Source organism: Manacus vitellinus, unplaced genomic scaffold (genome assembly GCF_001715985.3).
Source record: "Manacus vitellinus isolate BGI_N305 unplaced genomic scaffold, ASM171598v3 scaffold_5_pilon, whole genome shotgun sequence".
Classification (NCBI taxonomy): Eukaryota; Metazoa; Chordata; class Aves; order Passeriformes; family Pipridae; genus Manacus; species Manacus vitellinus.
In genome coordinates, this window is record NW_021940682.1 from 40,152,632 (window position 1) to 40,166,693 (window position 14,062).

General features: G+C 36.4%; 2 protein-coding genes across 2 annotated transcripts in view; one reads left to right on the forward strand and one right to left on the reverse strand.

Annotated features, from left to right (window-relative positions):
• The window catches only part of IMMP2L (inner mitochondrial membrane peptidase subunit 2), a 422,309-nt gene that overhangs the window by 206,531 nt on the left and 201,716 nt on the right, over positions 1-14,062 (reverse strand). The window lies entirely within an intron of this gene.
• Positions 12,030-14,062, forward strand: part of LRRN3 (leucine rich repeat neuronal 3) — a 34,280-nt gene continuing 32,247 nt past the window's right edge. Inside the window, exon 1 of the mRNA XM_008932489.3 lies at positions 12,030-12,625. The gene's annotated coding sequence lies outside the window, so the exon portion shown is untranslated. The remainder of the gene's footprint in view (positions 12,626-14,062) is intronic.

The following is a 14,062-nucleotide window of genomic DNA, read 5'->3' on the forward strand; positions in this document are numbered from 1 at the left end:
TAGTTAAGAAAAAGGAAAAAAAAAAAAGCTTAATTTGTTGTTATTTGATTTGCTTTAAAATGCATTTGCCACTTAGGCTGACAGAGAAGAACCATAAAAACTAAAGAACAAGGATAATAATTCATACTGTACTTCTCCTTAGCCAAGATCATAAAATTTGGACTCAGTTTAAAAAAAAAAAAGCCAGCTGCAGGACATTTATATAAAGCGCAGAAATAGGTGTTGACCATAAATATACTGAAGATGTCAGAGGAATTTATAAATAAATATTTAAATGGGTTTTAGTGAATTCTGAAGATAGATCTTCAAGCTTTATAGAACCAAAATTTATTCAAGGCAGAGCAGTATAGACTTCCCTACATACTGGATATTTGGGACAATCAGCACCCTAGAACCCTTGAAGTGCAGTTGTGCTTATCATGGGCAAAAAAAGGTCATACTGGCATATGCCAAGTAAAAGTTTCCCTCACCAGTTCACCCAAGCCAGAATATTGACCTTTCAATTTATTTGCCTTACAAGCTTTCAAAGCATTTACCCATGAAATATATATATATGCATATATATATATATGCTTCAGCTGTTTTACACCTAAAAGAAAAAAAATGGACTGCACCCATGATTTTACCTTTCCATGATGTAAACTAGGAAACAGGGTTGCAGCAGCTAGGAGCATTGCAGTGAGGGGCAGCTGTTGCTCAGGCAGCACTTATCCTTTCCATAAGTGTTTCTCCTGCCTGCCCCATGCTCATTCTGTATCAGAAAGAAGGAACACAGAAGCAGAGCCTATTAAGCAGTTCTTACACAGGCAGCAATGTCCTAGGGTCAGACTGGCCGTGCGTTGAGCCCTCCTAAAGCAGACCACTTCAGAGTAGTCCATAAACCAAGATTACAGGAGTCTTTCTGCCACACCCAAAGGAAGGGAGAGATTACACACAAGCAGCAAGTGTCAGGCCTACCACTGACATCCTTGAAAGTGTGTGATGTATAAGACACCCTGAATGAGGAAGCAGAGGACTGCAGTCGCTATCCCTCTGGCCAGAAGTTAGCAAGGACAAAGACCTGAGAAGTCGGCGAGGAAGACTTCAGAGAAAAGGTGAACTGCTTTTTGTAAAAATTAGGGACAAGGTGGGAGAAAGCAATTTCATGTTCTTTGCACAATCATGTGAGGAGGAAAAAGACTGGGCACAGGGAAGATGAATCTGTGGAAAGTGAGATTCAAAGTCTAAGGTAATTTATAGTTGCTCAGTTAGGAATATTCAGTTAAAGGCAGCAATGAAGAGTTTGGCTTTTCTCCAAAAGTAGCCGCACTCATACCCAGAACCACAATGGTCTCAGGAGGGGTTAGTGGAATTAATGGAATTACTAGAATCTCCTCTCCTGGTCAAAAGTTAGTGCTCCTGCCTGACGTAGCAAATTATTCACCATTTAGGTTACTCCTGAAGCACATTTTTAAATAGCAGTATTGAGTTTCCCTTATGTTTAGTTCAATATTCTCCATTTGACATAACAGCAGCCATTGTAAAAATATGTGTCCTGAGAGTACAGTTAGGAAAATATGAGAATGTATCAGCAGTTTGATTCCTCCCTCTTCAACCCATGCATTTTAATTTCTTGGGTTTCCAGTTTGAATGTTATTACTATTTCATTAAGGTCATAACTATCTGTATTCTGGTTCCTGAAAGCCTATTTGGCATAACATTCGAATTAGCAGTAATGAGAAGAATACACTCTTCCGTCATCAAGTTTGTTACCTTGATGAATATCTCTCTGTAGGAAACTATGAAATGAGTTAATGTACATGCCTATTAAAGCCACTTCAGGAGATGGCTGAACATATCGATGGCCTATTAGCTAAAGAGAAGTTCAACCTAAGGCTCAAGGAAGAAATACAGATGTATCTAAGAAGTAGATTTATTGCAGCTATTTCTTACAGCTACTCAAAGAAAAAGTAGATGTCAGCAAAATTAGGAGTGCTGAAAGATCACACTAAAAAGTTAGGCAATTTTGGGGCTTGAGGATTTTGAATATCAGATAAAGAGGCTTATATGCATTTTTTTTGTTTGTGCATGTAAGGCTTTTTGCAACTTCCTTGTAGCTGAACAAAACTTTGGGTAAAATCTAAGGCCTGAAAATTTGCTTTAGAGAATATTATCAAAGGCATTACTGTTTCTAGAACTTACTAGAAAAGTGGAAATTAAAGACTATTATATGGATATTAGTTTCCTTTTTTCTTCTGAACTTTCTGCAGTGCCACTCAATTATTTGCATGTAGAGATAGTTAAAGTACTATTTTATAATGGCAAGTAAATGTAAATTACTAAACTTGTATTTGCTTTATTTGTACTTACCTGGGTAAATATTGAGAAAAGCTGTTTTAACATTGAAAAATGAGTATTCCCACCAGTTGTCGAGTTATAAATTCCAATAGTCACAAATATTCAAGATTATCAAAAAGAGCTCAATAGATTTTAGAACATACAGATGAGGACTAGATTCATACAGAAATCTGATATGTAGGTTTTATCTTTGATAAGCAAAAAAAGGACTGGAAAGGTCTTCCTAAAATATTAAGTCTAGCTTTTTCTGTAGGCATGAAGTCAGCTATTTGTAAATGCACCTCTTTTATAACTATACCAATCAGTATCTCTAAAGAGGTTTCTTTGCTAGTGATTGATTTCATCTGAGTTGTGGTTGTTTTGGTTTGCTCTTGGTTTCAATTTTCTACCCAAACTATTTCCACTGGAAATTTATTCCAGGATGTGATGACTAAAACGTGAAGAAAAAAACCCCTAATACTCTTTTAATTTCCAGAGTTAAATTGAATCATAGTCACATACAAATTTGATTGTTCTGCTACCTTTACCTCACTGTGTACCAGCAGGACATATTTATCAGCAAGAATCTTATTTTCTCCCCAACTCTCCTACACTATACAAGGCAAGGTTTTATAAACCCCTTTGTAATGCAGGCTCTGCTGTCATCTGAGTAGTATTTAATTGCATGTGTTCCAGTTAGAGTTCAGAATGTTTTTCAAGCACAAAATCACAACTGAATTAATTATTCTAAATGAAGTGTCCAAAGTGTTACTAATTCCTTACTGCTCCTGGAACAACTGGGAACAACAATCCTGGAGCATCCTAGGACATATTTGCTTTTTTCCACAGCTGTGCCATGCTGTGAGCTCACAGCTCTTGATCAACTAGTAATATAGAGGTATGGTCTCCTCCTCAGTTATTTCTAATAAGCCCACAATTTACAGCAGAATTACATTTTACTGGCTCCAAATGACCTTTCATTGTCGACTGCTTAGAGTGTAATCCCATTTCTATTATTAATGCTCAAACAGCCTTTCTGAATGACATTCCTAGGTTCCTCCTTCTCCCATTCAACCCATCCGTTGCCCTCTCCTCACAATGATATTATCATAAAATTTACTTGGCACTAAACAATTATTTATGTCATTTACTGCCTTTTATATTACAATTTTACCCAATTACCAAATATTTAAGTCATTACAAAATGTTAGTTCTTGTTCTCTGGTAACTTGAATTGCAAATTAAATTATTAACTCTTAATTATTTCAGTATCAAATGGTCCTGGTCCTCACCCGATAAACTTACCCTTGTAACGAAAGAGATGTTAGCTTTCTCTGAGAGTACCTATCTCATTATTTTATTAAAAATATTGATTTCACCTCTTTTATGATAATACTGATGGGAGTTAGAGGCTGAATGCATTTTTTGGAAACATACCAGTTACACCATAAAGGAAATGGTCAGTATTACGAAAAACACTGAAGATCTTATTTCTTGCTGCAAACAAAAATTTAAGGATAATGAATAGCAATGATTTTAGTGTTCCTTGAGGCATGTTGTGAGTTCTTGCAATAAGGTAGCAGAGAGCAAACATAACCAGTACAGTATTGAGCAAATACAAATATTCTGAAATATTAAAAATTGGTATTTCTTAGCTGAGACAAATGAGTTCTGATATCTCTGTGTAATCTAAAGACATTTATTTTGCTTCACCCAAAATTGTTCAACTAAGTCAAGGCAAGGACACGTCAGCTTGTCAGCTTTACCGCAGCTGTCATTTCCACACCCCCCCGCTTTAACAGTCAAGAAGTTAAAGAAAAAATCTATAGGGACAGGCTGTTCATTAATTGTGCACACAGGCACACATATAAATCCCTTTAAAGAATATTAGCTTTAAAAGTAAACTTTGTCACCCAAAATTGTTGGATCCCAAAATATAATGTATGCAGAGAGTGATTTGAGTGGTCTTTGCAAAAAGCCGTGGACTACAAAAGCTGAGGAAAGAACCTCAGTTTAAGAAGTAAATGAGATATCATCAGTGTGGAGCGTCCTGCCCAAGCCAGAGTCCACACCCTGATCTCATCAAACCTGTGCAGAAGACCTATTGTGCTTTATCTCTCCCTTTGTGTTTCCTGGATCCTGTGCATTCTGTAAACCCGAATACCTTTTTTCCCCTTGTAATTCCCCCAAGATAAAATGGGTTTTCCCCTATGATGTATGTGTTAAAAACTCAGATTTGTTAACCTGGGTTTTCCCCTTTTACTTCATCCCTGTAAAAGCCCCTAGTTGTAATAGAATGAATATGCAAACCCCCTGTTGAATATGTAGACCCTAAACCCTTTAAATATGAACTTGTGAGTCCAATAAAGGATTCCAGTTTCTTGCCCCCAAGCTGGGATCATCTTAGCTTATTGACCTCCACATAAAATGGCTTATGAAGTATGCAACAATAATTATTCATCAGACATATCAGATGGCAATGGGTGATGACTTAAGTCTATTCATTTAAAAATAAATTGACATTAACACACACTAAACACAGGGGAAACTAACTTTCTGTAGTACTGTTTTTGTTGTCACATGACCCTACAGAGCCATTGCCTTGTAGGCCTTAAAAATGGGTATTTCCACCTTTGTCTTCAGCTTTCTATCCTGTTTGACAGAAAAGCAAACTGATAAACTAATTCATATACTGGATATACTAGATAAGAACATTTGTTGGCCACAAACTTAATTTCCCTACAGTTCTCTGGTAATCTGTAAGATTTCTACATTTCTCTGACACTTTGAGCTTATTTGTGATCAATTCTGATCTTTGAGGAATACTTTGAAATCAGTTCCAAGTTATTTAAATGCTTATAGTTTAAAAATACATCCCATCAAACCAGATTTATCTGGCTGTACCAAGGCAACCTTTTGTTTCTGAGCATATCAATACATATCATTGTTAATATAAGCGTTTGGTCAGCACAGAATTTATGTGCTATTCGTGGGGGATAAATGTGGTGGCCCAAATACAACATAAGTATGTCCGAGTGTGTATTTGCAGTCATGTCTTAACCTTCATCAAGGAATTTTGCCAAAACAGACTCACTTTCCAAGCAAAGGTCTGATCAACTGTTGAATGCATAACCATCCCTGCAGCCTTGTTTTAGCCATTACTAGTGGATCGGGACATCTTTCTACTTCAATATAATACCCTGTTTCATTTCAGGGAATGAAAATCAAAACTCATATTTGTTGCTACCTAAATAGTACACCAGATTTCTCAAGAGTCCTTACAATAGAGGCATGCAAAATGCAGGACAAAACAACATCTGCTTTCCCTGCTTTACTTATTAATATTTTCAAGTCGTTTTTTGTAGGAACAAAACAATAAAAATGCATACATATATATATATATATATACAAATCTTTCAAATATATACAGATATGTACACTTTCATAAGCATTTAATGCAATACTCTCTACTCCTTAGAGTGGTTTATGCCTCTTTTGTTTTCCTTGCCTCTTTCTCAGTGCTTTAATGCAATCCTCAGTGTCCAAGCACCAGACTTCAAATGAGACAACTATTCAAAACATGCACAGACAAAATAAGTGGTTTCCTTAGTAATGGGTTCTATGTGAAAGCCTCTGAATCAGCTCCTCCTCCAGTAAGTCATTATGTACATGATCCTTTTTACCCAAACTTACTGATGTAAATATAGCTTTATATTTAAAGATAAATACGTAACGTGCACCCATGGTTTTTTGTAGTCAAATGACAGATGAAAGGGAAAATGTTTACTGCATTCTTAATTACATTGTTTGGACTTTAATCAGTAAGGATGTTGTATGTTCCAGTGGCCTTTCAATTAATTTTCTAGATCTGCAAATTGAAAAAAATAAAATTGTCAACTAAACTACTAAGAACTTCATTTTGGTACCCATTACAGTGCAATAGCTTAGTGTACTTGATTTAAACTATCATTAGGTAACTATATTCTGAACACACACTGCACTTATTCATGCTGTTTCTTGTCATCACCAAGATAAATTCATGCTATTGGTGGCATGGGAAAATAACTCTGATGCTTCTCCTAGCCTCAGAGTAAAAGTAACTAAAAGCAGAATGACATTTTAGTTCTAATATTTAACTTAGTGACTCTAAAGTTTTCTAAATAGCCAATATAGCTCTTGTGCAAATAGTTATGAAAAGCACGTAATCTAGAATTGCTATTGTACTCCATCCACTTTTAATACTAAAACACAATAAAATGTAACAAAAATAGTCTGTTTAGTTTCATCAAAAAAGGAAAGAAATTCAGGTCCAAAGTTCTGCCCCTGAGAAACACATGGAGACTTGTCATATATATATGCCATATATTGTGACAAGTGTGACATTATCAGGGATAAATTAAGTGGCTAAATTTTAAAAAAATTGAGAAGGACGTTTCCTCTCACTGATCATGTACTATTTGCCACACCACACAATGTCAACAGAAAAAGGATAAACCTGTTTCACATGAAACATCAGTTAATATTCCATAGAAAGGAAAATAGATATGAGCAAAGAAATTGAAAAAATCCTCTCTATAAGGACAAGAAGATCAAGACTCATCACCACCCATAAGAATTACAACAAATCACCACCAGGATGAAAATTCTAGGCCTTATATTCAAATCATTACTGACACTTTTCTTCATCAACCTTAATTACAGATTAGCTCAAAGAGCCATGACACTAACAGATATATCCCATGCACATTCTAGGTCCCATGAATAACAAGCAGATCCTTAAGAAATCAATAAGAGCATCTCGGTCCTAAAGGCCTACTATTGAGAAGATCCCAGTAAGTCATACTTAATTACTCGCTACAAAAGCGCTACAAAACCTGAGATGTCACTACTAGACATAAACTTACTGAGATGAAATGAATTTTTAAATGAAATATATACACCAAGATTGAAAATTGCTTTACAGATATTTCATCTACCCAATCCAGTTCCATATAAACATTCTCTAGCTGTTTTTCACTATTGCATCTTCATTGAGTCCCACGTGACACAGGGAGGCTGTGGTTGCTATGTGTGACTCATATGAAGACTTCCAGCCTTCAGCACATGCTGATATGGTGGGGATTATTGCCTATTAAAATAGGGTCGAGGATGAAAATTAGAAGAACTCAGATATCACTCTGTGTTGGATTCAGTAGATATAAGACATGTTAAGACTTTTCAGACCTTAAACCACTCCTGAGGAAGGCTGACTATAGCTCTGGGACCTATAATGAAGAAAGAGAATATAGCTCTTGCTTGGGATCTTGTACTTTCTGTTTTATAGAACACAGTTGCTAAATGAACAGGCAAATTTGCTGAACTATGCAAAATCTCCTTGATCACCAAGATGAGCTCATCACCACTGCTTTCATCAACCCCATCACACACCTGATTGAATTTGCCTGTACTATAAGGCTCTTTTTACTATGCAGTTCCAGATTTTGCTAACTCATATGGCACCTAGAACCTACCTAGCTTTTAATAAAGTAAGTGGGGCTTTGGGTAGATGTGATGTGTTCCTTATGTGACATTATTTACAGATTCATGGCTTAGATTTATTTCACTCTGCTTTAGGAAACTATGCTATCTTATCAACACTAACTCTTAGATCTGATAAAAGAAACTTGGTAGCAGGTTAAATAATCTGAGCATAACACTTTCCATTATGAAGAACAACTGTAGAAATTTGAATTCATTGTTGGCAACAAGCCTTTCATCTTCAAAAAAGACAAAAATGAGCTAGAAATGTCGCTTTTGCTTATCATTGAAAAATGATTCAATTTTAGAGGGATACAAATTAATAAAAATTACTCCTTGTCTGTATTGAAGCATAACCCTAATAGGAAAATGTCAATAGTCTGGCCATAATACCTAAAAATGTGCATGACAATGTCAGATTGATGACATTGCACTGAAAATGCTGGCAGAATGGGGTTACATGAAGTGATGGCTCTTTTTTCTCTCTTCCAGGCAAATCACACAATGATAACTGGCTATTATTAATAAATCAATTAATAAGTTAACTGATGACACCAAAAAGCAGATTTCTTTGAATCTGAGCAATCCTGGACCTTCACTCAGAAAGGAATACCTCCTCACATCCCACATGGAAGATACACTAAGGGTGTGCTTTGCAGAACTGGTGAGAATTAATCTGTCAAACAAATACCAGCTCATGTCTTTTTTCACTCTAAGGGATACAAGAAGAAAGTGAGAAAAGCCACCACTGAACCCTCCTTCTTGTAGGCATGGTGCCTCAGAAACCAGGATAGGGACACGTGTAGTCATAAGTGATAAAGCTACTCAAAAAATGTTGTTTCTTTTACACATGGGGATAATCTGTTTGGATACACACTTAAATGTCTTAATTGCCAATTTCTGACATAAAGTGTGTCATCTAAGAATTTAAATCAAATAGTTGTGGGTTTTTTATTTTAACTGCATAGTATTTATTACAGTCCTTAATTACACTTGCTGCATTCTAAATGTAGCTGTGGTCTCAGAGCCTAAAAACACTAGAAATGGTCACAGTTAATACCCTGAACCACAACAAGCCTACAGGTCACAGCATCAAGCCTGACAGAGTTCAAGAAGCATTTGGATGATACTCTCAGGCACATGGTATGACTCTTGGGGATGGTCCTGTGCAGGCTAAGAGTTGGACTCAATGATCCTTGTGGGTCCCTTCCAACTCAGTGTATTCTGTGATATTAAGGCCCAAGGATGCTCCACCTTTCTATGTAAAGAAAAAAGGCGAAAAGTTTTGAAATCCTCTTCAAATTTTGAGAAAAATGCAAACACAGAACCACTGTATTTTAATAACTAAGGTTTTTATGCAGTGTTTATTGTCCATTACAAACAACTAATTAATTAGTTTATTTCACGTGCACTCAGTAATCAGATAAAATGAATGCTAAATAAATTGCAGGAGTTAGTCTACATTAATTTCATCATCTCTCTGTCAGTCTGAGAGAATTTTTTTTATATCCTGTAACTTATTAAGCTACATATATATGATTCTGATAAAATAGATTACATTGCTATTTTAAAACCAACAAGCACCATAGTGAAATCAGCAGGAAAATAGTTTAATGAACTTTAATAATCATAATTGTATTGGTTAGAATAGACACTTTTCTCCTGCAGACAGTTTGGAAAAAAAATTACTCTTTTGCATTACCTAAATTACAAAATTCAATTATTTCACTTTTCTGTATGAAACATAACTTTATTATCATATAATAACATTTTAACTAATATGTAAATGTATGCCTATCAAGGAGGCACTTTGTGTATATAGTCTGTCATAAGAACTGACTTTCTTCATGCAAGTATACTTTAGCTGACTTAATTATCTAGCCCTCTAATTACACAGTCCATACCAATCAACCAAAATGAAGCACTTCTGTAATCTTAATTTCACATGTCAAATCATTGAATATGTTTTTGCATGATTCTCACGTTAATTAGAAAGCCAGATTTTGAATGAACGACAGTGAGTACGTGAGGCAGTTAGGGGCAAAACCCAAGAAAGCTTTCATGTAAGGGCAATGCTTGTCCCCACCTATTCCCTTTCCCCCAGATCTTCTGTTTCTCCACTGGCTAAGATAAATGGTATTTATTTGGCTTTAACAGAACATTTTTGTATTTTCAACTTTTCCTAAAATTTTGGAAATTTTCTTTTCTCTTACTCCAACCATTATCTCACCTGTAGCACAGGTTAATACCTTTTGGCGGGATAGGTAGGACATGGCTGAGATCACGAAGGATTACCATTTTTCTTGTGGGGGCTAGCATGGCAAGAAGTCTTACTTTTCTGGCTTTGGGTTGTGCTTACTTAACACATCCTGAGCATTATCCCATCTGACACGGGACATTAGGTTGTGCAGCAGGGAAGGATCATAGGTTCACTTTGGGAAGTTTACAGTGGGTTGTATTTGCATGGTGGTGAACATTACGTACTAACAGAGGCCCCATTTTGTGGGAGCAAAGGAGAAACAAGGTTTCACCAATGAGCCCTGAGGCTACAGAAAGGTGACATGACATGTTTCTGACTTGAGGGGTTCTCTATCCCAAACTAAGGCAAGAAGACCTGAAAGGTGGGTTAGCCCAAATTTTTTCTTATAAATCTTTAACTCACATTAGAAAAAAATGGAATGCCCATAATAAGAGAATGGGAGAATATCAAAGGGCTACTTGGCTACTTATCCTCATCTAGAATAGCTCACATATTTGCACACACCTGTCACTTAAATGCTATTATTTCAATTGTATGAGTGAAAAATGAATGGCACACATCTTTAAAAAAAATTAAACCTTTGTTCACTGTACTTAGTTTAAATGCAGTATTTCAAAATTTGTGGCAGGAGGAAAATGCTGCTTTATTACAGAAACAGTGTAAATACCAGTGAGTCTAATAGGAGTGGTTTTGCTCTAACCAGTTATAACAACCTGAAATTTATTCAGGAAGTTGGCATTAATTTAATTCACTTTCCATAATAAGTGTTTTCATGGAGAGTAAAATAATTTTCTTACAGAATAAAACTGAAAACAATGCAGTTCCAGGGTCTCAGACTCAAAGTGAATCAAGATGAAATGTAGTATTCATAAAATAGCAACCATATTATAATAGAATTCTGTTGCTATTGCTGTTGCAAAAAGTACTCTAATTTACACCATTTGCTAATCTTCACAAATTTTTCTTATTATTAATAGACAGAACTGTAAGCCTTTCTTCAAAGTAGATGAGTGTGAAATGAGAACCACATCTCACTTCAGTCCACTAGAGGGTGGCCTGCCTCGGTCAGGGCTGTGGAACTGAATTCACACAAGAGATCCAACATTTTCTTTTTTTTTGACCTGTTGATAACCAATTCTTTGTTCTTCATTATTGTTCATCTTCTATTATAAAGTGATTTCATTTATATAAATAGTATTTATAATTAAAAAAATCTCAACCTTTTCCTAACAATATCTATCTCATTTATTGTTTTGTATATCTGGAAGAAGGGATGATGATAATCACAAATTATTTTACAATTTTTAAAACCTTCACAGTTTGTATACTCTTTGTTCATGGACACAGAAAATGGGGAAAAAATGAATTCTTCACCAAAGAGCATGGCATAAAGAGAGAAAGAAGGAAGAAAGGGAAGAACAAATCTGTGCAGCCTATTGTTTATATAATTGGATGGCCATAAAAGAGAGACTCAAGTGGACAGAGACTGAAAGTAACTGACTTTATTTAACCAACTCCTTTCTCAGTTTGTTCTGAATTTTTATTCCTCAGGAAGATGCATTATTGCTCTTACTTTCTACTCATAAATACAGGCAGCAAAATGTAATATTTGACAAATTTTTGAAAGGGTGTAGTCTGTAAAATCTTTTCCTGTCTTACGCTTAAAAAAAGCACCAAAACTGGCAGTGAAGCAGAGCATATTTTTCCTGAGTGGTTTCAACATACAGTGTCTTCTGAACTACGGTAGCCTTTGCAGAACTTCAGTGATCTCTAATAAGTTGTTCTGAGTACAGATAACACCATTAAAAAAAAACCAAAAAAACAAGAAAAAAAAAAAAACACAAGAAAAAAAAAAAAAAGGGGGGGGGGGGGAAGAAATTTGGACCTCCCAATCTGTTCTGTACAAACACAAAGCATGCCCTGTAGCTCCCACAAATCGGAAGAGATATCTGGAAGCGTGCACAGGCTGGTTTCGTGTATTCGTATCCGAAGTAGCAGTGTCACGTCTCAGACAGCTTCCCACGGCCATCCCGGCTGGCGCAGCCGCGCGTATTACGCGGCATCTGGGCACGGAGGAGCATCGGCTCCTCTCTGGGGAGGGGAAGGGGCTCAGTCATTAATGACCGCTGACAGGCAGCACCATGTCAGTGTGACAATCGAGCGGCTGAACGATGCACCACTAACCACCACGGAAACAAGGAGAAATAAGAGCAGCTAGCGAGCATCTCTCTTCCCCCACACACTTTCTCTCTCCACTGGATTGCGAGCCTCAGAGAGCCAGGCAGCAACAGCGCTCTGGCAAAGGCAAGGCATCTCAGCTGGCAGCACAGAGTGTCTCTCATTTTGTAGGATATCAATAGATACATCTTTGTATTATATAGACCGCTAGACAGCGATTCACACCCATACATGCATGTATGCACATCTATTCAGACTCTGGCATTAATACAAGTATGTGGCTACCTGAACTAAGGATTCCAAATTACTGAGATGCAAGAACTCCTCCAGCTCTGAAACTATTCCTATTATAGGGTAAGTTTCTCTTTATTTTCAATTTTACCCTGACTTTTATCTTAACTTGTGGACTCTTTCTTCTTTTTGTAAAGTTATTTTATTCGCATATTTTCACATTTTAATTTCTGAACAGAAATGCAAATGCAATTTGCTTTCTATGTCAGAGATAATCTAAATATAATTGCAGTAGTATCAGATTAGTGCATTTGTTAGCTTGAAATAAATAAAACAAGACACAGGACAGCCTCCTTTCTTCTCTTCAGTGCTAGAATTAAGGGAAATGCTGTTTATGCCAGGACCTAAAAACCACTGAGGAGTGAGGCTGAATGAGCATATCACAAACAGTTATTGAATTTCTGCCAGGCTACATCTTAAGGATTGTGGCAAATGACTTCGCTTGAAAACATCCCCTTTCCAGTCAGAAGGGACAGTGTGAATGTCTGATTACTGATGCAGCTGGAACAGACTGTAAGGTAAAAAGGATCACATTAAGCAGAAGAGTTCTAATCTTCTTTGGTAATTAACAGGATCTCAGCAGGGTGCCTCTAAAGTATATTTACACATAAGAACACTGTTCAGATGCATCAGTACAAAAGCTGTGCCTGGTGTAGTATAGAAAGGCTCAGAATTATTTGTCTTTGCTTTCCATGTCTTTGTTTTCACATGTCTAGCTGGAGTTTTTGCCCAGCACTGCTGTTGAGAAAGAGAACCAAACACAGGGGCATACAGGAGGAAGCAAATACAGGGGGCTAGAAAAAAAATCAGTGATTTTCTATTTAGCCAATTTAATCAACATAAAATTTCACGCTAGCACTACTGTTGCCTAATGTTTTTATGCGTGTGTATGTCATTTCTTTCATGCAGTATAAGAGTACCTTAGTATCCCTTCAGATAAAAAACACATTCAGTAAAGTCCATCAGCATGGATCTGAGATTCATGCATCAGTGAAAGAGAGATATATCTACTTTACACCATAAAAAAAGACAGGTTAGCTATCTAATGCATGCTTCAAAGTGAAAAAATACAGCCTGCATCTTCCTGTATGCTTTTGTTTGCTTTTTAGAGCACTATATCTGTACTAAAACTACCTCAGTATATAGAGTATTTCTCCCACCTCTTTTTCTCCCCTCAGCCCCCTCACTCCTGTACAGTCTGGAAAACATCATAAAGAATTTGTTCCTTTGCAGCAAAGCAATTATTTGCTTGTAATTTTAGAGTTACTGTGTTTTGGGAAACTAACATTGTGAAACAACCATCAACAGATAGTCCACTAGCTTTAAGTCTGCCACCTTTCCAAAAATGTCAGGCGACGGGTAGCTTAGCAATATGTTTGGTAAGAAGTCAATTAATTCAGGTGACCTTTGTAAATGGTGACAATAAAGCATCTCTGACAATGTGCCAGAGCATTCGGCATTCCCTCTGGAAAATGAATGAGCTTAAGAAGAGGTTTTCTT